Genomic DNA, 23,354 nt, shown 5'->3' with positions numbered 1-23,354 from the left:
TTTTCTATTTCCCTTTCTATCTTGTACCGCCCTGTGAGCATGTTGTTGCGTCTGAAAAGTGGACTGTGCACACCCTGCATTGGAAATAGCGAGATTGTCCTCCGTGCTGTCCCCATAGCTTTAAAAATCAAAAACTTAATAGTTGCCTTGATCCATATATTATCCTAGTCATTTTTTTATTTTCTAGATTTTTGGAATTTTTGCTTTGTTAGCACATCACCCACTGGTGTTTGATACCTGTTAAAATCCTTGCTTTGAGGAACCAGTTTGGTCCTCCTTATGTTTGGTGACAAATGCGCCCTTATTAAATTTGTTTGATTGTTTTGAAGAAGTGAGATGTGAATTGATTTAGGCGGCTGCTGAGGGATTTTTTTCAAGGAGTATTTAAACTTGGAATGTCAAAATCTGCAGCATCTTCCTTTATTCTGGCTTTTAGACAAACGTGCTTGGCACGCGGCTCAGGGCTGTCGCTGTGTGACGTGCGTGACGGAGCTTCCTGGCCGGCGGTCACTGGTGAGAAAGTGGCAGTCTCGGGGGTGAGCAGCTGCAGGGGATGCTGTTGGAAGAAGCAGTCACCGGTTTTTTGTTTTTTGTTTTTTCATTCACCTTCCCGGTGCCATTTACTTAACTTTGCCTTCATAGAGAGGCAGGAGCGGGTCTAAACTCCATGCCACTCTTATTTTCCCTTTACGAGGCTGGTTTTTCTGAGTATCAGAACAAAATGGCCTTCTCCTAAGTAGCTGGCTCACTTGGATCTGGTGGACACAGGGACCGCTAAAGGGGACTGTAGCTTCCTCTCTGCTCCAGCCAGTGGGCATTCAGAGCCGGGTCTGTGGTTTGCTCCAGCAGCCATGCAGTCCTCCCTGCACCAGCCTTTACTATTAACCCATGATGGCAGTAAATAGCTGACTCCGTGTCTGTTGCAGCTGACGTCCACCACTGACGGCCGTGTCGTTAGTTTGCGGTAGTGAGTCTCCAACACCCTATTCAGCTGTGAAGTGACCTTGCAATCTCACCCACACCCTGGTTCATCTCACCCGGGGGAAGGGTTTGGCCACCACCGTCATGCTGGCCATGAGACTTTGTTTCTCCTTTCATGCCCTGGTCCAATTGTGGACACTTCATCCTTCACTGACTTGGTCTCGCTTGAGACAGGCCAGACGTTCTGAAAGAGCCCATCACATTCTGGGGGGGAACAGATCACAAGAATCGCAAGTAGGAGTCTAGGTTCTCTGGGTTGGCAAATGCAGGCTGGGATCTGTGAAGGCTGGGCTGTGCCCTGAACACAGGCCTTTCCCGTGGCTCCCGAGAGCCCAGGGGTCGGAGTGAGAACAGCCTTGCCTGGGTTCCCCCATCCTCATCTGCTCACTGGCAGGTGTGTCTGCTAACTAGGAACTCCCCCAAACTTCGGGACCTTCAAAGTTCAGACCACAAGAGAACCTTGAGTCCCTTCTCCTGGGCCTCCTTTGTGAGAATCCAGTGCCTTCTGAGGTGACCAGAGGCAGGAGATGCCTCCCCCTCCAGGGAGCTCTCTTCGGAGGACTGTGATGCACTGCACCTTGCTGTCAGCTTGTGGGGTTCCATCCGTGGTCCTTGCAGAACCAGACTTGAGACTGGCTAAGCAATAGAAATGACAAGACTGATTCCAGGGCAGGGCCGGGGGGAGGAACAGGGGAAATTGAATGTGACCTCAAACACCTAGGTGGGTTCTGGGTCTGTTACTAAAATCTGGAGCCTGGGAGGTACCTGCCAGGAATCGAACTCTAGAGTAAATGGTGGACATGAGGCATTTTTAAGATTCCATTTGTCATCCAAGTTAGGACTTCAAAGAGGCACTCGGTTCTATGGCCCCGGGGCTCAAGTGAAGGAGCCGGACTAGAGATACACGTTGGGAGTCGTCATTCTTAGCTGGTGTTCACAGCCGTGCAGGTGGATGAGCTCATCTCGAGAGGTGCAGACTGAGGCTGAGGCGGGTCAGGGCTGTGCCTGTGTTGGAGGAAAGCCCAGACCATGCAGCATTGGTGTGTCACTCAGTGGCATTTGGGATTTTCAGAGCAATGGCATTTATCCTTAAGGGTCTTGGGGGTGGGCAGGGCCACCCAGGAAGAAATCTGAATGGAGGGTTGTGGCCACGCGTGCGCGTCTGGGGATGATGCAGAGGCTGCATGTTCCAGGAGGGGAACCTCCTCGGAAGATGGAGTCGGAGTGAGGAGTGTTGAGAAGGTAGTCACACTCACCTGTGAGGGAGGGACAGAAGCCTAGGGAGTCTCCACCTAGCGGACTCTCTTTCCCACGAACAAAATGCCAGCAGTCAGAAGATTTGAGGTGAGAAGGAGCCAAAGTGGAGAATGGTGGTTGGACAGTTCTGGAATAGTCTCCCTGCAAAATAGAGTTTAAAAAACCCAGACTCTTAAGAACATTGATAGTGACGTTGGAGGAGATAGTTCTTTTTCTGGCCTCCTAAGGGTAAGACATGTATCCGGGGATACACAGAAGAATCGGGCATTCTGGTCCGGGGCTTGACCCTTACCAGTGGGAACAGGGCAAGTTTAAAGGGGGAGAAGGGCAGCAGAGGGAAACTAGCCAGGTCTCGTGTCAGGTAGCAGTCGGCCTCACTACTTGCGTGTTGCATTCACATCCGTGCCTCCCAGGTGGGCGGTGGCAGCCCACTTTTGCAGATTGGGAAGCCTTCTCAGAGGGGTTAAGGAATTGGTCCATTTCGCGTCTAGTAAATGCTGTAGCAGGATTCAAGCAGGGCCTTGTCAGACTTCAAGGGCATGTTCTATCTACTAATTCCGGTACCTCCCTGTTGTACCTGGATTGGTGAATTGGGTCAGTATTGGAGCCTTTCACAAAAAGTACGATTTAAGTGCCTCAGGACTCTTTCCCAAAGCTCAGTGTTCTTTAATGGTTCAGAAGCACCGCAGTGCTTTTCGCCCCACAGAGGTAAGGTCTTACTCTTTTGACGATGACGTGGTTGCAAATGACGTACAGGTGCAAAACCAGACTTAGCAGCTTCTGAAGGGAAACTCTCCAGTTCTTCCTTGATAGGCTTTCTTCCACGGGATGTAACCTGCTGCAGCGTAGGTCTGAGCTTTCTGTATGGAGTGAGGGTTTGATATCCAAAGTTAGCAAATAAGGGTCAGATGGAGAAAATCGACGTTAACAATTTATTTTGGGGTTTCATTAGACAAGATGCACTATCGCTTAATGGCCCATATAACGTATGTAATTGAGTACAGAACATTGCATTCCTTACTTTCTAATGAGAGCTGTCTTGCATCATAAGGTTGTCTGCTTTGGAACTTCAGCTCAGCCAGTAGGGCACCTGTCAGTGTGTTGGTGTGATTGCATTTACACAGTGCATGTAATCTGGGCTTCCTCTGCCCCAAACACTCCAGTGCAGAATCATAGGCTGTAGCCATCACTTAGTTATACAAATACTTCTACAACTATATGATACAAAAAAAAAAAAAAAACAAAGAGAGAGAGAGAGAGAGATTGCCTTTATCAAAGTTCCTTTGATTTTAACTGCAAACTGTTGTTGAGCAGCTCTGGTTTCCTTTGGATATGAATATGTACATTTCTTTGCATGTAACTTGGATTTTAGACTAGAACACCAACCTCTTGCTTTCCATGAGCCACAAAACTCATAGCCAAATGACATACGTATTAAACATTTTATTCTTTTCTTCTGAGACAGAATCCTTGAATCTGGGACTTGGGCTGTGATTTTGCTTTTTGCTCTTCCCACCCCTCTTATCGTCTCACTCCTTTTTCCCACGTGGCCTCCAAGAGGTCATGGTCTCAGAGGAGCAGGTGGACAAACACCAGTTGGTCGCCAAGCAGTCCTGCTGTAGAGGGAGCCCAGCCAAGAGCTAAAGGACATCATCAGAGAGGGCTTCCTTGAAGAAATGTGCTCTACATTCAGTTATGAGGACAGAGTAAGAGTCAGCCAGGAGAAGGAATCAAGAGGGTGACTCAGGTTGCAGGAGCAGCCCGGGTAGAGGCCTGGAGGCTTGTGGGGTGGGGACTCGGGGAGAGTGCACTGTGTGGTCCAGGGTGGAGGGTGCCCCTGCTTGGGAGGACACTGGAGTGGGCCTAGGGATGGAGGGCTTTGGAGGAGCTTGGTTTTTTACTAGAACTGACACAGAAGAGGCAGTGAAGGGTGTCAGCAGAAAGTGACCCTCAGGAGAGGTACTCCTGGTTTTGCTTCTGATGTTCTACAGAAAGAAGTGGTCGGGGTGGGCGAGAGCAGCTCTGCCCGTCCCTTTGAGACCCACCCCTTCATTCATTTATTCATAACACATGCAATTCTGAGTGTCCAGGGGAGAGAGGGTGGACTCACAGTAGTTAGCAAAATGTATTGCTTCTTGAGAGTTTAGCATTGTCAGAAGTTGTCTTAGCGTAGAATGTTCTAGGAACACAGCAGGGGCACCTAACCCAAAGTGTAGAGGTTCGAGGGAAGGAAGTCTCCCTTGACAAACAGTCAAAATGGGCTTGGAGGCAAGTGGGAAGTAGCAGCAGGTCAGGGGGCGCATGAGGTCACTGGGGACCTGGGTACTGAGGTGAGGCTGGGCGAGCAGCGTCGGGGGTGGGGCTAGAACTCTACCAGGGAGCCTCTGAAGGGTTTGAAGTGGGGGTGATGTAATCAAATTTGTGCTTTGGGAAGGCTGTCCTGGCTCCGTGTGTGTGTGTGTGTGTGTGTGTGTGTGTGTGTGTGTGTGTGTGTGTGTGTTGTGTGTGTGTGTGTGAAGCAGGGAAGAGGGGGAGAGTGCCACCAACTGGGAGGGTCATTAGAAGACCATTGACAGGCTGGTGGGCCACCAGTGGGAGAGGGGCGTCGGGGCTGCTTGGGGACGGCAGGGGCAGTGTGAATGCCGGATTTCCTCATGGGGAGAGCTTATTAACGGGGACCCCCTAGCGGCACCTTGTGGCTGGAAGAAAACAGATGCAACCAGGTGGACTTTTCTCTTCTTCCCTGCATTGTGTGATGATCTTAGCTCAGCCAACATTTGGAAGAGAAGAGCTAAGTTTCAGGGTAGCACAGGACATTGTTGAGCTCGTTCGAGTGAGATCTGATAGGATTTAGTCTTGTGTTGAGATCTGCATGTTCACTTAGCTAGAAACTTCCCGTCTTTTGGATTTCTGTAGGGGTATTTATTCTTGATAAAGATTGCTTTCTTGGTGAGAGGAAATTTAATACAGCTGCTGTGTTTCTCAAAATAAATCTTATCTTTTAAGAAATTTAATATTCAAAAGAATAGCAAAATTTAAAAATGATAAAGTAAGGCTTTGGTGTAGTTTCTTTGGTTTCTGAGTTAATGTAGAGTTAGAGCCTTTGCATTACTTAAATAGCACATTCTTGTCAGTATTTAAAGAGCTGTTAGTGAGCGCCCCAGGACCCACTTCTCAAAGCATCATTGAATCTTGCTCTGAAATAGTGAAGTCATAAAGGTCTTGTTGGCAGAAGCCAAATAGTTGGTTTATAATTTGCAGCATAGCACCCTTTATAAAATAATAATAGGTTCAAAATTAAGAAAGTGGAAAATAATTGATTTTTTTAAAGCTGAAACATAATCTTTCTTGTGTTAATGTTGCAACTGGAAATTTCGAAAAGAAAAATCCTACTGTAATATCATCTACGTGGAATACATATATGTCTATCACGTTTGCAATGTAACTGCGCAGTGGTTTTTGAAGTCAGGACCATTCCAGCTGAGTTACTGGCAGTGATGGTTGCTGGTTTTGAATGGAAGACCCTAATTTTGCCTTCTTAGCATTATTCTTTTCTTTTCTGTTCTCTCTCTCTCTCTTTTTTTTTTTTTTTGTAGTGAGAGGGCTCAGTAGTGCTTTGCCAGCATGATTTTGGGGCAATTTGGGGGCAGATATCGTGCACAAGCAGTGAGATATTTCCATGCATTTTACTTTCCGGACATCACCATGGAACATGTGGGGGTTTGTGCCTGCAGGCCGGGATGCTGCAGGACTCCCTGGTCCATCACCTTCATGTCTTGGAGCTGCTCCAGTCAGTGAATGACTTTCTGTGGCTTGGAGGTAAGGTGATCTGATGCAGATGATCAGATGTGTAACTAAGTACTGTTACTTGAAATAGAAAACCTATCAAAAATGGCTCTAAAATACAGGATGGGGGAGGAGAATTGGCTGAGCTGCTTGCATGGGGAATATTCTCAGGTTACTCCCTCATTGTGTCTCCTGTCACTCCCCCCCCCAGCCCTGCACGGCAGTCATCGTGAAGCAAGCATGCACTTTCTCAGAAACGCGCTGAATTTCTTTGTGCCTCTGTTTGTTGGCTTTTTTTTTTTTTTTGAAAGCACATCTTGCCCTTTGCTTAAATGCCATCCCTGCCTAGTCACCTCTTACACTCATTCGTCTGGAGCTCGTCCATACATAGCTGCTGAATGGATGAACAGAATGTAGTATCTCCATGTTGTGGAACATTATTCAGACGTAAAAGTGAATAAAAAAGAAAAAATAAATATAGGGGAATATGAAAAAGGCCACCTGCTCTGGGAAGTCCACACTGACTGCTCAACCCGCACTTTTCCCTTTGAAACCCAATCACTTATGCTCCTCTCTACTCTTTTTGATAGTACTTACCACCTTCTAATAAACTTTAACACTTTCAAAAAAAAAAAAAGAGAGATGCTGATACCACTTCAACCTGGACGAGCCTTGATAACAGCACGTTAAGTGAAAGGAACCAGACACAAACGGCCACATATTGTTGAATTCAGTGATCTGAAATGCCCAGAATAGGCACATGCAGAGGCAGAGGGCAGGTGATGGTTGCAAGGGGTTGGGGAGTGATTGCTAGTGGCAGGGGTGTTCTTCTAGGATGATGAAGTGTTCTGGAAATAGATGGTGGTGAGGGCTGCACAACCGTGAGTGTGCAGAAGACTGCTGAGCGCTGTCTCTGGGAGTGCCTGTGGTTGGGGGCGGCTTTATTTTGTTCTCATCCGTGAAGAGTCATCTTGTGCTGAGGCCATTCTACTCCTATGAGTGGTGAGGGTCAGAGACTTTGCAGAGTCATGTGTTATTTTCCCACATGCTGAGTGTAGGCAAAAAAGGTTTAAGCCTGAGAAAGTGCTCCATCTGCAGAAACGTCTTTTAGTTTTGCATGGTGTAAAATTCTTGAGAGCTTTTTAATCGTTGAGGACAGCCTGTGGGTGGGAAACAGCCCGTGAATCCTGGGTGAGTCCCGGAAGAGCTGCGCTTCCCTCCCTGACACGGGTGGGGATTTCAACCCCGTTCAGGCAGTGAAGGGCCCAGACCCGAGAGCGGAGTTGACAGTCGTGAATATTTACATGTATCCGCTGCTTCATCTTGGATATTAATTTCAAGCTGAGTCAGTATGTGGCGGCAGCCTCATCCTACGTCAGGAATCTATAGTATCTGCTCTTTGAGGTGAAGACCTGACAGACTTGATTATTTAACAGTCTCCCTTGAATTGATATGTCAGATTCCTTTGTCAATAATAGAACAGCAGAATTATAGACGTCCTTTATTGCCGATGTGACCTGGAGCAGGTTTAGTCTCTGTGCCTCAGTGGCCTTATCTTCGGTTGGGGAAGATGATAACAGTGCTTCCCTCAGAGGGTCTGGTGAGGGGGGAGTGAGAAGCACAAAGGGAGGACTTACACGTGATGCTCATGAATGACCGAATTTAGTGCTCCCAGCCTGGTGAGGCCTCAGGGGCAGAGATGGCCGAACAGAGCAGTCCTAGCCGGAGCTCGATCCGTGTTGGCAGCTGTTATGATCAGGATCACCCCTGTGGGTTATCAGGCAGTTTTAAGACTTGGTAATATGAATTCATGAATAATGTTAAAAGATTAGACAACTCAGATCCGGTTTACATAGTTCTCAAGATTTCCTGTGAGAAATGGATATTTTTTTCCCCATCTTAAATCTGAGTTGATTCTCTAAAAAAATTCTGCATTCCTCCACCTTTTTGAGTTAATTCTCCATTTCTTAAAAAAAAAGTTTTTAAATGGAGTTACTGGTGTCTGAACTGAGGGCCGCATGCATGCTGAGCACATACTCTCTCAAGTGAGGTATAATCTCCCCCCTGATTTTTTTTAAACTTTACTTTCTTTGTATGCAGAGGTTAGTGACCTCTAATTCTTTTTCTGGAGACTTGTCCATGAACCTGTAAATCTATAATTAGTGGACAAAATTTGATTTATTAAAAAAATCAATGGAACATTCTGCAATCCATTCAAAAGGAAATGCTCATTGACATAAAATGTTTCTCCTTTATGGTGATTTCTAATTTTTGGTCTGCCTTAACTTATTAAAAGTAATCCTCATCATCATAATGACCAAGCTTGCTCTGAATGGACACTTACCTAAGGCTAAAATGCTTTCCTCATGTTTTAATTCACAGCAGGTGTTTAAGGGTAGGTATCAGTGTCTCCATTTCTGCAGCTGAGGGGTTGAGAGACGGGGCAGCTTGTCCCAAATCTCACGCAGCTGGCGTTGGCAGGCTCAGGGCTGGAACCCAGGCTGCACAGGATGCATTCTCAATGGCTCCTCTGATCAGCCACAAGTTGAGTGGTTTCCCGAACTCCTGTGAGTCCATAAATGACCGATTTTAGCGATCTCAGCTTCATGAAGCCTTCAAAGGAGAGACACCAGTGAGAATGTTAGACAGAGTGGCATAAATTAAAATTGTACATTTTCACAAATGTTGCTTTCTCAGGCAATGAGTTAAAAACTTAATATTTTTTTTATTTTAGTGCTCTGTAACACTAAAATCAAAACATTAAAAATGATTATACTGCAAAATTGGAGTGGACTTTGAAAGTCCAACCATTTCTAATGATGTTGCTTGTTTTTCTCTAGTGGTGCTTATTGACAGAAAAATTTACAAAGACTGAATTGTTTCTATGTAGTCTTAGTATGGAGGAAAGTTTTGTCAGTGAATATTGTAAGTAAAATCTTTAATCTTTTCTTTCCTGATGATGAATATGTAAGTTGTTTTCATGGCTTAAGTACATTTCCTCATTTGTGAAATTTGAGTGATGCCCTTTACCTTGTTTGACTGTGAGATGTGGACGCCTTGTATATGAAGCACCCAAGAGCTGCTTAGTAAAAATATGCTGTCACAAGGACAGATAGTTTAGAAGGATCAACTCTGAATACTAAAGAGGGTGGCTTGTTTCTGATGCATATTCAATATGCATATTTATGAATATATGAATATGGCTTAAAGTAACAAGGATTCAGGGTTTTGTGTGTGTGTGTGCAGTATGAAGTTTTAATGAAATCTTTATCATTCTAGTGAGACAGGGACTAGTTAAATCACCTTAAGCAGACGGCCTTGAATATTATTTACACAGAATGTGTGTTGTTACAACTCAGAATTCATGTTGCCGTGTAACCATCCACTCAGACATTTAAATTCGTAGGAATCTGACCAGAATCATTAAGTTTAGAAAAATCTACATTGATCATTTTCAGGGAATAAGCTTCTCTCTTTTGTGATTAAAGAAAATTTTGATTTATTTTTCTGCACTCTTAATAGGTTTTAAAATATCAAAACATTGATTTGACATGTCACTTTTATTAATAGAATAAATCTCATGCTGTTTTAATGTGCAAATAAATGTTTTTGAATTTCAATACACTTGTATGCTTTCCTGGCTCTTTGAGAAGTATTTTGCAAGATACCTAGATTAATTACTGTTGGAAAAATACAGACGTGACTTTTATGAATATAGGCCTAGTACAGATCTGTTGGTTTTTGCTACAGTGCAAGACATGAGGCCTAGGAGAGATTTGCTGCTGATTGCCAGGAGGACAGATCCCAGATCTCAGTCTCCCCTCCTGTAAAATGAAGTGGCTGGACTGGATTCTTTCCTCTACTAAGAAGTTTCCATGAGCCTGTGTCTTTTGTTTATATTCAGGAGTATTAGCAATGTCAGATTAAATACTGAATACACCTCCCTTCCCCGAAGCAAAGTGCAGTATGTGCTACATAAGATATAATTATCTGATTCTTCTTTCTGATCCAACAGGCAATTTTTGTGTTGCATCTTTCCCAGCAATCTGGAAGGTGTATTTAGCCATAGGTGGTGCTGTTGCACCTTCTAACAGTCTTAATATTCCTTTTGCAAAAGAAGGTTTAACAAATGTTATTTTGTTTTGATTCCGTTGCTTAGTGCTTCAGAATAGCACAATGTCCATTATGTGTGTCTACCTGGAAAAATTATTCTGCTTATGTCTTAGACTTATTCTGTCATCTCGCTGTGAACATTTCAGACTTGCTGTGCAAACAATGGCAAAATCGGTCTTTTCTTCCAGTGTTAGCAACCAGTGAGCCGGAATTTTATAAAGCAGCTAAGAGCGGCCTCTGGAGCACCTTAAAGCTGGAAAGTGTACTGAGTTCCCTGAGTATTGACCCAGCAGCTGTGTATCATTTGTTGGGAGGTGATTTTGTACATATAAGAAGGGGTGTAGTTTTTTGTCTTGGGTTTGCGTGCACGTGCTGCCACTGAGCCACGTGAGCCTGAGTTAGTTTGCTCTGAGTTTTTCCCTCGTCTGTGAGATGGGGACGCTCGTATCTGCTTTGCAGAATTGTGAGAATTAGAAATTATGTAAAGTGTTTAGCACAGTGGGAATGTCAAAGGGCTCATAAAGTTTAGCTCCTGTTTTGTATGAAGCCATCATTTTACAGTCTTTGGCAGTTACTAAGAAACAGGAAAATAAGAAAAGCTGGTTTTATGCTGAAAGATATTTGAGGAGGTTCCATAGTTCCTATACCCATAATTTAGCATCAGCAGGGTCAGGACAGTTACACAGTCGCCCTGAACCAATGTTAAGCCACAGAATTTTTTGTTACTTCATATATATTGGGGCTTAATGGGACCCAATACATATACACATGTTTTCTCCAGCAGCCAACTGAGAGATGACACAGAAGAACAGGCAGGCGATAAATGGCTCCTGTATTACTGATGAAGCCACGTTCTCCATGAACTTCAGGGCTGTGGGAAAATGCGTGTCATGATACGGTGCCCCAGAACTAGAGACTCATGCAGTCCCAGTTAGCTCTGGGCCACAGTGAGCCTTCCCTTAAGAGGATCTGTCCCATCATGCACAGGGCTGCCTGCCATGGAGCTGAGCATCCCGGGTGCTTCCCAATGGTGGCCAACACTGGAGGGAAAGGAAAGGTTTCATATGCCCTGCTTGTAGATCCGGACTGACACCTCAATCTGTTAGTGTGAGGAGGGCTAGCCGTTGTCTAGGGGTCAGGGGTGTGAAGGGAAAAACACTCTCCATGGACCAGATTGTGGAGGAGGCATCCCTTCCCTCAGTTTAAACAGGTGGTGGGATGCAACAGAAGGGTGCTCCCCAAGAGTTTATAAGAGGGGAAATAAGGATTTCCTTTGGGACTCAGACTAGCCATGAAACACAGAAGATGATTAGAAGGGAGATTTGTAAATCACTTTCTTATTAAATTCACATTTGTTGAGCACCAAAAATGTGCTACATTCTTTTCTGAGCGTTTTACAGAAATGAATCCTTCAATCTTCACAACAAGTGAGTAAGGAAGTTTTGATAGTTATCCCAGGTTTACAATGTGGAAATTGAGGCACGGAGAGAGTAAGTAAGTTGGCCAAAGTCACAGAGCTAGTAAGTGACAGAGCTGGTATTTAAACCCTGGCTGTCTGGTTTCCAGGCTCCCAGGGATGGGCTTTGGGTGTTTAGAGGTATCTGCATCCCTGGATCTCTGTACCTCTGTGCATCACTTAGCCCAGAAAGGACAGGGAAAGGAGAGTTACACAGGTGCTCATAGTCGTGTCTCAGCCACAGTCCACGGACAGTGCACTGTGATTGGCGTTAAATGTCTTCTGGGCAGCAGATCTTTTCGTATAACAGAAATTTAGTCCATTCAGTTAATCCAGAAACCCTTCCTGCTCTGCTTCTGTCCACTCTTGTCATGTGACTGCCTGCCTGTGATTGGGCTGTTGAGGAGAATCTGTACTCATGGTTGAACTCTGATATTACAGTCTGGTTTGTAGTTTCACATCTCCTGTTACATTAATAAATTAAATTTCTGGTTTTCTTGCATCAGTCTCTCATGAGTTTGGTTAATGTGAAACCAGTCCATGGGAGCCCAGGGGTGCTGACGGTATAATTTCTGAGCACGTTGTGGCACTTCTACCTGTGCGGACCTGCGTGGAAGATTTCTGCACAGCAATGACCCAGGCACTCATCTATAAACGCTGGGCGTGCTTGCTGTTAGATAGTACATTATTCCCAAAACAGGGACCTGGCTGATCTGGTGGTCTGCTTTGTAATGAAGATATCTAAAGAATTTATCTTGTTCCCCTCTCCCCATGTCTCCCCTAAAGGTAAACTAAGCCTTTTTACTCATTGCGGATTCTACAATCTCTGCCTCATCCCATCTTTCACGAAGTTCCTCCTTACTAACACACAACTGTTTAAGACTATTTCCTTTGATTATACACAATAAATATGGGAGCATTTGAGAGGTTCTTGGAGTTGGCTCCCTAATCCCTCTCGCTTTCTTTCCTTTTTCCACAGTCTTGAGTAATTCATTCCATGTTGGTAAGACTTCTGCCAGCCAGAACCCACAGTTCCAGGTGAGAAGGATGCAGACTTTATCTCTCCTACCCGAGGGAGAGAGAGAAGAGAATTGAGGTCTGCTCCCCCGTGGTCCCTTTCTGCCCCAGGGCCACTCATGTTCACCTGCAGACTTCTGGCCTCTGCTCACAAGGCCTCTGTCCCAGGACTGACTGCAGCCTTTTCTTCCCTTGTCTATATTTCCTGTGCCTTTCAGAAGTTGGTCTCTTCTCTGCAATTCAACCCTGGCAGATGTGATGGTGGTCAGCGAGCTGGTGGGCAGTCATTTGGTGACTCCCAGGAGCCATGATGATTCTCCTGAGTCTCTCATTCGGGGTTACAAAACTGTGGAGCACCGGAGGAAGCCCATTCACGTGAGCTCAACACAACATCACATCACTTTCATTTTGTTTTTGAATTTTCAGTGGAGAAAGTATTAGTAGGAAACTGTTCCAGATTTTCGGCCGCCTGCTTTCCTCACCATTATTTCCTTGTTGGCTCTGGCGCTTGTTTAAAGAACCAGGTTTCTTCTCTGGTCATTTGTAGCAGCTGGGCTTGCCGAATCCTTGATCTGCATTTGAAGCAGAATGCTTCTTCGTGATGTCAAACTGATTTTCCTTGTCATGTCTTAATAATTTGTGTACACTCATCAATTGTTTCAAGTGAAATGCTCTTTTCCAATTTCGGTTAACTCACATTTGCTGAACTCCTGCTTTCATGCTGAGGGCAGTTTCTTCTTCCTGTAATAAAATTTAGCAATTTGCATTTACTATGGGAAGGTAACTGGCTGGAGGTGCTTTTTTTCTTACCAGTTTTAATAACAATTCACCCATTAAAATGTACGGCGGTTTTTACTCTATGCCCAGAATTGTTCATCCCAGTCAATCTTAGAAAATTTTCATCCCCCCAACAGGAAGCCCCTTACGCATATGCAGACATTCCCATCTTCCCCATCCTCCCACAGCCTCAGAAAGCCACTTTTCTCTCTCTGTGGATTTGCCTGTGCTGGAAATTTCATGTAAATCGAGTTACTTCATGTAAGTGGAAGCATCTATTGTGACTGACTTCTTTCACACTGAGTAACGTTTTCAATATTTGTCCAAGTTGTGGCCTGGGTCAGTACTCTATGCCTTGCTATTGCTGAATAATATTCCATTGTATGGCTGGGCCCCTCTGTTTACCCATTCATCACGTGATAGACATTTGTGTTGTTTCTGCTTTTTGGCTGTGATGAGTAATGGCACCGTGAATATTCCTGTAGGAGTTTTTATATGAACATTTGTTTTCAGTTCTCTTACGTGTGTGCTCAGGAAGCAAAATTGCCTGGTCATTCAGAAACCAAATGTTCAACTCTCTAAGGACCTGCCAGGCGTTTTTCCAAAGTGGCCAGGCTGTGTTACATCCTCACCAGCAACGGCTGCGACCTCTGCATCTTCTGTGTCCTCATTAGTGCTTGTTACTATTTTTTTGATTATAACCTATTGTAGTGAGTGTGAAGCGGTTTCTCCTAGTGGTTTTGACTTGATTTCCCTTACAGCTAATGATATTGAACATCGTTTCTTTGTGCTTGTTGGCCATTTGTATATTTTCCTTGAAAAATACTTTTCAGATACTCTATTCATTTTTTAATTGAGTTGCCTTTTTATTGTTGAGTTGTAGGAGGTCCTTTTTTTTTTTTTTTAGATACAAATTCCTTATCAGATAAATGATTTGAAAAAATTTTCTCCTGTGTGTTGTTTTTTCACTTTCTGTATGGTGTCATTTGAAGCAAAGTTTTTAATTTTGATGAACTCCAATTTATCTCTGTTTTCTTTTTTCCTTGTGCTTTTGTGGTAATATTTAATATCTGAGGTATTTTATTTAACCTTTTATATATAAAATAACTTAATTATTAGGACCGTTCTAGGAGACGGGTGCTGTTTTTGTCCCCAGTCTATGGATAGGAGACTGAGATTCAGAAAATTTCACTGACTTATCAGTGTCAAAGTTACACAGTGCTGTTGGAATTCAGACCCTCATGTTTGTCCCAAGTGTCTGTGATCCTCACCACCATGCTCCACTCCTTCCTGGAACCGTTAATGAAAAAGTCTTTACTTTTTTGATTTCTTGTTAGTTTTTTTTTTCTCATTGGGGCTTCATCTCCTCATTTCCTTAAAGAGATCAGTGTAGGTTTATTTTAGGTCTCTTGTAGGCAGAAGCATTGCTATCAGTTAACTTCTTTATTACTCACTCCCCAGTGATGGCTTTTGCTAATTGACCTAATCAAGTCATGCTTAAGTCTTTCCTTCTCATGACACTAACAACAGAGTCATGACTTACTGAATGCTCAAAGCAGAAAGTACTTGATTGATTTTATTTTGCTAACCAATCAAACCAATCAAATAAATACCCGGTGTTGAAACATACGGTAAGCCCTCCAGAATAGGGTCACTGTCTTCCTTGTGTTTCATTTGTTTGGTCACAGTGTCTGGATAGTGCCTTGCTGTCCAGCAGTTTTGTTAGGATACGGTGCTTGTGAATCATTCTAAGGACAGAATTTTGACAACAGACTGTTGTTCATTTCACGGGGGAAAAGTTAATATAGAAATACTGCTCAGATCTATTTTAAAATTAATTTTGGAAATTTGAGAAGAGTTCAAGAAACCATACAAAGATCTTTTTCACTAATTTTAGATCTATCTTAGACAAATTATGGTTACTTAGCAGAGTAACTTATCAAGTAGATTTGACAAGAGGAGTGTATAATTGATTATTTGTTTTAGTTGAAATATTCTACCTGGGATAAAATATTCAGTGCCCATAAATGAACAAATATGTTTGTATTTCTATGCAACATGGGAGTAGACTTCATATGTTTCTATATAATATATATGACTGTGTGTTTTATTCTGTCTGTCAGTGTTTTTATAGTTTTTCAGCAATGTTGTAACTTTGGAATTCTTCTAAGAAAATCACCTCAGATTCTAGTGCAGTTTGTACTGTGTATGCTGTCTTATGCATGGGATTCCACTGTCCCCTTAGTGAGGAATTTCCTCTTCTCTTGTGTTAGTATCAGAGTTAAAGGAACTGTGATTTCTAGGCCTTTGCTTTCCATGTGTTTGCACTTGGGTGTCAATCACAATTTTCCCTTTCTTGAGTTTTCATTGTTCAATTAGAATTTTTGAAAATAATTTGTTGCATCGGTCTCCCTAGTAACTTGATGTGTTTGTGCTTTTCAGTTTTCAATTAATGAAAAATGTAAATACACTCTTGTTTTTAAGTAGTCCTTTTTCACTAGATATTTGTTTACCTCTTTATAGTTAAAATATTTTTTTCCCAATGAGTGAATCGGTGTGTATATTTTAAAAGAAACTTTACTTTTTATTCTTTTTATTGTAACAGTTATATTCATTGTAGAGAATTTAGAAAATAAGGATAAACACAGTAATAACTTCACAATGGCCTCTAATCTCACCTGGAGATACAGTTGTAAGGATTGAAATTGAGAATTACAAGTCCTCTTAAATTGTTCTTCTTTTTCAATTACGATTTGGTTACTGAGACCCTTGAATTCCCATATGAATTGTAGCAGCAGCTAGTCAGTTTCTGCAGAGAAGCCCGCTGGGATTGTGATCGAGACCACGTTGAATATACAGATCGCTTTGAGGAGCACTGCCATTCCAAGAGCTCTGTCTTCTGATCCAGGAATATGCGTGGTGTGTCTGTCCAGTTATTTAGGTCTTCTTTAATTTTTTTTTCAACAATGCTTTGAGTTTACAGAGTTTTATTTTACTTTTTGTTTTTTGCCTTTATACTGAGGACAAGTGTGCAAGGTACCAGAATCAGAAGTGTATTTGAGCCCCGCCACTTGCTGCCACAATGGTCACTGCGCACTTGCTTCACCCGCTCTACAATCTTGCACAGAATAGGACCTCAGTAACTCTCTCTCTCTCTTGAATGATTGTATGATTGTTGGATGATGCTTGAGAGTCCTTGTGATGATTTTATTTCCCCAGCCTTTCCCCACGTCTTTACTATGCCCTTTCTCTTCCTTTCCTCCAGCCTGGGTTTCAGTCTACCTGTGGCATTGATTTTTCTTGTCTGTAGACACTACCTTTCACTGGTTCACGATCATTTTACATGTGGGCTGTGGAAAATTGCTAGATGTCCAGAAAGAGCCAATCGATTGCATGCTAGTATTTTTAGAGTGTGTTGCTGTTTTATCGATTGAAATTAAATCAGGCTGACCCCCTGAGCCCTCCCGTGAGCTGTTTTCGCCTTCCTACTGGTGATTCTGCTCTGGTTGCTGAATGTGCCCTTTCCCCAGACTTGGTTTTGGAGTTAAGTCACCATCAGTGGAGCCCTCTCTTTAAAAGATGAAGAGAACATTTGCTCCTTCTCCCTGGTTGGGGACTTGGATGAGATGAGGTACCAGATAAAGAATGGAGCCCCACCTCATTCTAACACCCTCTCGTTCCATTCCTTTCTCCAGGGAAAAAGAGTACAATTCAACACTATAAACATTGATTGTGAGCTAATGAGATAGACAGGACAACCGATCATTTATTAAATATCCTTTCATGCCAGAAACAAATGTATTATACACACAAAAAGCACACAAAGCACGGTAGTAACGTGATTACACACGTGGGTCCGAGTTCGAGTCCTGCTCTGGAGTGACCAGTCCTGAGAGATGGAGAAATGTTAGGTCAGATTAGCTTCTCCCGGACTTGTTTGCTGTCCTGCAAAGACGGGCTTGCTAGGCGTCCCTCCCCCTTAGAGGTGCTGTGGGGTGTAAATGGCGCGTGGGCAGCCCGAGCACAGCTGCTCATTCCTCGTAAGGGCAGGATAGCATAGCTTTTGTGATTACGGCTTTAAGACCGTCCCGTGTAGACTCTTAGTGCTCCGAAGGGATGCCTTGTGGTTTGGAGATGGGATTCTCACTTCTGTAAATACCCAAGGATTGTGTTATTGGGCCGTGCTGATTTGAATCTATTCTTTAGAAAGTACATATTGTAGATATATTTTTCAAGCATGCATGCTTTTTTCTTTTATTATTTATAGTTCTACCCTCTCTCTTGGTGTGACTTTTCATGGAATCCAGGAAACAGTCCTAAGCCACCTGCCTCTTCACACTTCTCCGTGGTGGTTTTCTTCCCTGACTAGAAGAGGGTTCTGCATAGGAAATTTTCTTTGTTCCCCTTTTCTTGGAGTCACTCTGTCTGTCTGCCCATTTCTCACCTGTCCATCTGTCCATTTATCTACCCACTGAATCTTCTGACATGTTCCAAAAAGCATTTCAGGCAGCTTACAGAAGAACAGATACCAAATAAACAGGTGAGAAAATGGGGCCAAGTTCAGACAGTGAGGCTAGGAGGCAAGCCTGTGTGAGGGTTGCAGGCATGAGAGACACGCGTCTGCCTTGTGACTTATAAGATCGACAGCAACAGTGTGCCTGAGGCTCCCAGCAGACACAGGGAAACAGGGTTTGTGGGAGATGCTCACTGGCTGCAAAATAAATAAGTGGCTTAGGAGATGCCCAGCCTTTCCAGCTACTAAGGCTTAGGAGAATATTTTGAGTTTCTTCCAAAATCAGAATATTGCATCTTTTCTTTTTTCAGAGATCTATGTATAGTTTGTTACATTCTATACCTGGAAATTTCTCCAAAACTGCTTCCCACATGATTCCCATGGCTCGGGAATGGGGTGGTTCTGCTCATTGACGGGGGTTGGCCAGAAACAGAAAATGACAGCCTCAAAGGAACCTGGGATTTGTCAGTTATGTTTTGTCAGTACTGTAGAGTTCAAACTCTTTCACAGTATCTCTCCATCTGAGGCGGCAGCGTGCTCTCTTACCAGCATCAGGAGCTCAGGACCACAGGATGGTGCGGGCTGAATGCACTGCCGTCAAGACAGCTGTGCTAGTCACTGCAGGTGTGGTTCTTTTACATACGGCATTTCATGTTCTTTACTAGAATGTTTCAACAAGGAGTTAATTAACTGAGTCAATTCACATTTAATAAATATGATGCTTTGTTGAAAAGACAGTTATAGGCAGAATATAAGCTGTGAAGACTTTAAAAACGGTTTCATTACTGAAATTTCTGTAGGGAAGATACACAGTTTATCTTATTTATTCCTCTCTTTTAAAGTAACAAAGAAACAAGACAGAAAAGGCAGAGGATGGTTTCTGTTCTTCCTCTCCACTTGCAGGTGCCCTCACCTCCAGTAGCATCCATCCAGACACCAGCACTGACACTGGCCGTGCTCAGAACTGCCTCAGACCTGAAGACACAACTGACAAATAGAAGGGGGCGACGCCCTGTTACAGCAGGTGCTCTCACTTTGTGGGTCCTTATGTAACTGCACCATGTTAATCAGGATCGCCCGTTCTACATTGTGTAGCGCTGCTGCGGTGTCTCCTAGTTACTTGTTTCTGTAAGTATTCATGTATTATTCCCCAATGCGTGGTACTACACGCCTAAAAATGATTTTTTCAGATGAAAAATAATTTGCATTTAATATAATAAGTCTGAAAAAAGGGGCAAAAGAGTCTATCCTGGTCCCACTACTCAGAGATAATAATTAACAATTTAACATTTATTTTCTGTTCTTTTCGTCAGTGTGTATCAGCTCTGTCATAAAAACCAGTGAGCACTCTGTCCCTGTTTACTGTGCGGAGATCTCCATTTTCCATTCGGCTTATTACATGTTTTTCTACAATATTCTATCTCCCCTGGCATGATTTTTAATGACCAGTGTAGCATTCTGTCTTAAGGAATGCATCGTCCATTTTACTTCGGACTTAAATAAACATTTAATTTCCAAGTATACTTAACTGAAATACTGAAAAGAGAACTGTGGTGGTACAGGAAGGCCCCTAACTCACTTCCCATTATTTCCTGAGAGTAAAAGCTGTGGAAAATTTGGTATATATATTTCATGACCTTTATGCCTATGAGATACATATATATACACATATGAGAAATCAATGTATAGGTGTGTGTATATATGCTTTATTTAAAAATGAGACCATACTATATGTTTTTCTGCAGCTCGCTTTATTCACTCAGGGGTATATCATAGACGTCCTCCCACTCCAGACTCACCCGGTCCTTTCAGATAGATTGGAGGGGTCTCCTGATGTGCGGGTGTCGTCTCTTGTCCACGGACACATTTGGTGGGAGAGTGCTGTGGACAAGGCCCTGGACCACGGTGAAACGCCGGCTCCCTCAGCGCCCGCAGCTCGCCTTGATTTACCGTAACATTGTCTTAATGGTGGACAGTTAAGTTTTCTCCACTTTCCACTGTCAGAAAGAATGTTTGACTTGCATCCTTCTTGTACAGACATTCCTGTGATCTTGTATGTATATTCCTTTAGTTAAGGCTTCTGGAAATTTAGTCCCTGGATGTGACACTTACATTCATCACAGACTCCTTTCAAGTGACTCTAGAAATTCCTTCTCCATTGGGGAATGAAAAAATGCACAATTACTTATGTAACCAATTCTCTATCGCTGGATATTATTTCACTTCAGTTTTTCTTCCCACCTTTGTAAACAGTGCTGTGTAAATGCCCTGATGGATACATCTGTTTGGACTGATTGTTTTTTTTTCTAAAGGAAACGATTCCTAGAAGTGGAGTTGAGTCAGTGTGTATGTACGTTTTTCAGAGTTTACATATCCATTGATATGTCATCCTCTGAAAAAGTCGCTCATGATTTGTTCTCCAACAGATGGACACTAACTAGAATATCTTAAAAATATTCGCCAATATGATAAGCAAAAGTGCTTTTTCATTGTTTTTGTTTGCATTTGATGACCAGTGAAATTTTGAGCTTTTTTCACTCATTAGCCATTTGAATTTTTTAAAATGAATGATTCATTTTGTCCTTTGCAAACATTTAAGTGAGGGAGCTTCTTGTTGCTTTGTGACAGCTCTTTGTATGTTATGAAAATTTACTTCGTGACTTCATCAACATGTATCACAGAGCTTTTTCTTGTCATTTCTTTCCTTTCATTTTGTTCAGAAAGTTTTTTATTCTTGTTGTGGCACAAACTACTCTTAAGATAGTAAATGTCTTCCTTGTGGGTTTTATCTTTGACATTCTTAGAAATACTTCCTTATAATGGAATAAATCTCTTCTGTAAGTTTTTTTAATCTCTAAGGTGATGATTATAATAGTACTTGTTATAGTGAGGAGAAGTTGAGTTAATAAGAGCAAAGGGTTGTATTTGCTGTTATTAGTACTTTTTAATATTTACATCACTATGTGCAATTTATCTTGTGGTCATTATGACAGGAATAGAATTTATTCTTTCTAGGTGATTCTGATTGTCCCAGGACAATTATTGAATTCATACTTTTCTCTTTGATTTGAAATCCCATCTGTACAAAATAATTACATACACTAGAGTCTCTTTTTGAACTCATGGTTCCTTTCTGTCAATCTCCCTTCCTTACTCCAGCACCATATCTTACATATTGTAAAAATTTATTTAATCACTGGCAATCTGATTTTTTTTTTATTCTTTTCATCCATCCCAAATTTTCTTGTCTACTATTATGACTTTATTATTCCTGAAGGGTTCCAAAATATTTTGTTCAAGTTAAAAAAATCAGATTGGAATTTTCATGGGAGTTTTTAGTAAGTTTTGAATTATTCTTAGGAGAACTTACATCTTTACAAAACTGCTTTCCTCCATGCAATATGTTTATGTCTCTACATTCATACCTCTTACTTTAACACTCAGTATAGTCCTGAAGTTTCTCCATTTAGAACATGGGCATTATTTTTGAATTTATTCCAGTTTATTGTTTATGTTTTTGTTAATTTTGTGAGAATTTTTTGCTATTATATATTTAAATGCTTAAAACTGACATTTAGAAAGGAAGATTCTGTTTGTCAATACTCAATTTGTAACTTGTCATTTAAAATTGTAAGTATTAAGCACTTGTTCCAGAATCCTTTCTTTTCTGTTTTTAAAAATTTGTTTCCAAGATTTTCAAAATGGTCATAGCTAAGTAGTAGTATAGGTGGGGAGACAGATGGAGAGAGGTAGTGTGGCTCATGTACAGACTGTGAACAGTTTCATGGCTGCCTTTAGGCTGGAGAAGCCGCAGAAGAGCCCAGGTTAGACCGGGGGTGGCTTTGTATGCACTTGAAAGCCAGCTCTCCTGCCTGTATGGTGAAGCCTAGTGGGCGTGGCAGGTAGATGATCAAGGTCTGATGGAGGTCATTGGCTGCACAGAGCGCTGTGTCTGTGAGAACTGGCTAACATTACCATGGGAAATGCTTGGCGCCAGGAACACTGCAGGGGAGCTGGGGAGCCTGTGTGTTAAGGATTTTCCAGTCCTGGGAGTGGGAAGAGCAGACTCTGCATTCAGATCTGAGTTTGAATTCATCCTCTTTAGTTTACTGGTCCTCTGAATTTTGTCAAGTTATACATCCTCTTTGAACTCCTGTTTTCTTGTCTCTCAAAACAGGAGAATTACGGCCTGCTGCTAGAGTGTTTGATCAGTGTAAATGATTTGTGTCTATAAGATGCCACGTACAGCCACAATCTCAGTGAGAAATGGGTTGTCGCCTCTTCTTCTGCAACTCAGTGCTCGATAAGACATCGGGGGAAAGCCAGTCCCTAATTTGTTGTGATGCAATGAGGAAAAAAATTAACGTCTTGCCTTTCCCTAGCAGTATTCTTACTTCTTTGTTTCATTTACCTCTTTCCTCCTTTACTCTCCCCTTTCACCTCCTCCACCAAAAGAGACTGAGACTGAGAACACTAGATTCAAATTACTTTAAATGTTGGCTCATCCCCATGAAATTACAGTGACATTAAAAAAAATCTGTACACAACCCAGACGATTATATTTGATTTATACACACACACACACACACACACACACACACACACACAATCAGGATGCCTCCCGTTTGCTGAAGGAGAAGGACCACTTTTTCTGAGTTTTCATTCACTGAGCTTGAGAGGAAAGTCTCTTAAGCAGAAATTCACCTGGCTTCGTGCATGGTTTTTTAAATTGGATTTCTGCTTTGTGTCCATAGAAATATTCTCCTATTAGAAGAGGGGAAGTGGAGACATAGATATTCTGCTGAGATATTGGTGTCATCGTATTTGAGTTGGAAAGGACTTATGACAGCATAGAGTTGTAAGTTTTTATGGGTGAGAATCCATGATAGTATAACTTGGACAAGAACCCGGGTCTTCTGTCTTCGTGTCCACGTGGATGAAGAGGAAACTGGGTTGGGGATGGCAGGGATCCTTCTTGCTTGAGTTCCAGGGTCTTGTTAGTTTTCATTGTTCAGCTGCCTTTAGTTTATGTCCATGTGGCCTCTCATGGGAAGGTCACTATGTCCTGATAGATTGAGTTTCTAATCAGCAAAAAGGTCTGGACCCACTAATGGTTCCCAGAGATTTTCTGCTGACCTGCTGACACTTTATATACATGAGACCTAAGAAATTCCTGGATATAAAATCCTTAATGTTATCGTTTGCCCTCGAGTTCCATAGGAATGGAGTGCTGTCTCAGGCTGTCTAAGGCTAGATCTGAACAAAGATAGGGTGATAGGCTGTGCAGATGGACTCTCCCCAGTCTAATGGGATTTCCACCATAGTTTTTAGAATCAGGCAGATTAGTTCAAATCTTGCCTTTACCATTTATTAGCTTTGTGACCTTGAGGAAGAAACTTTACTTTTTGAGGGACCAATTTTCTTTATCTGTAAATAAGTTCAGTATTTATTTTA

The sequence above is a fragment of the Camelus dromedarius genome, unplaced genomic scaffold (genome assembly GCF_036321535.1).
Source record: "Camelus dromedarius isolate mCamDro1 unplaced genomic scaffold, mCamDro1.pat HAP1_SCAFFOLD_117, whole genome shotgun sequence".
NCBI lineage: Eukaryota > Metazoa > Chordata > Mammalia > Artiodactyla > Camelidae > Camelus > Camelus dromedarius.
Note: the sequence above shows the minus strand (reverse complement) of the source record.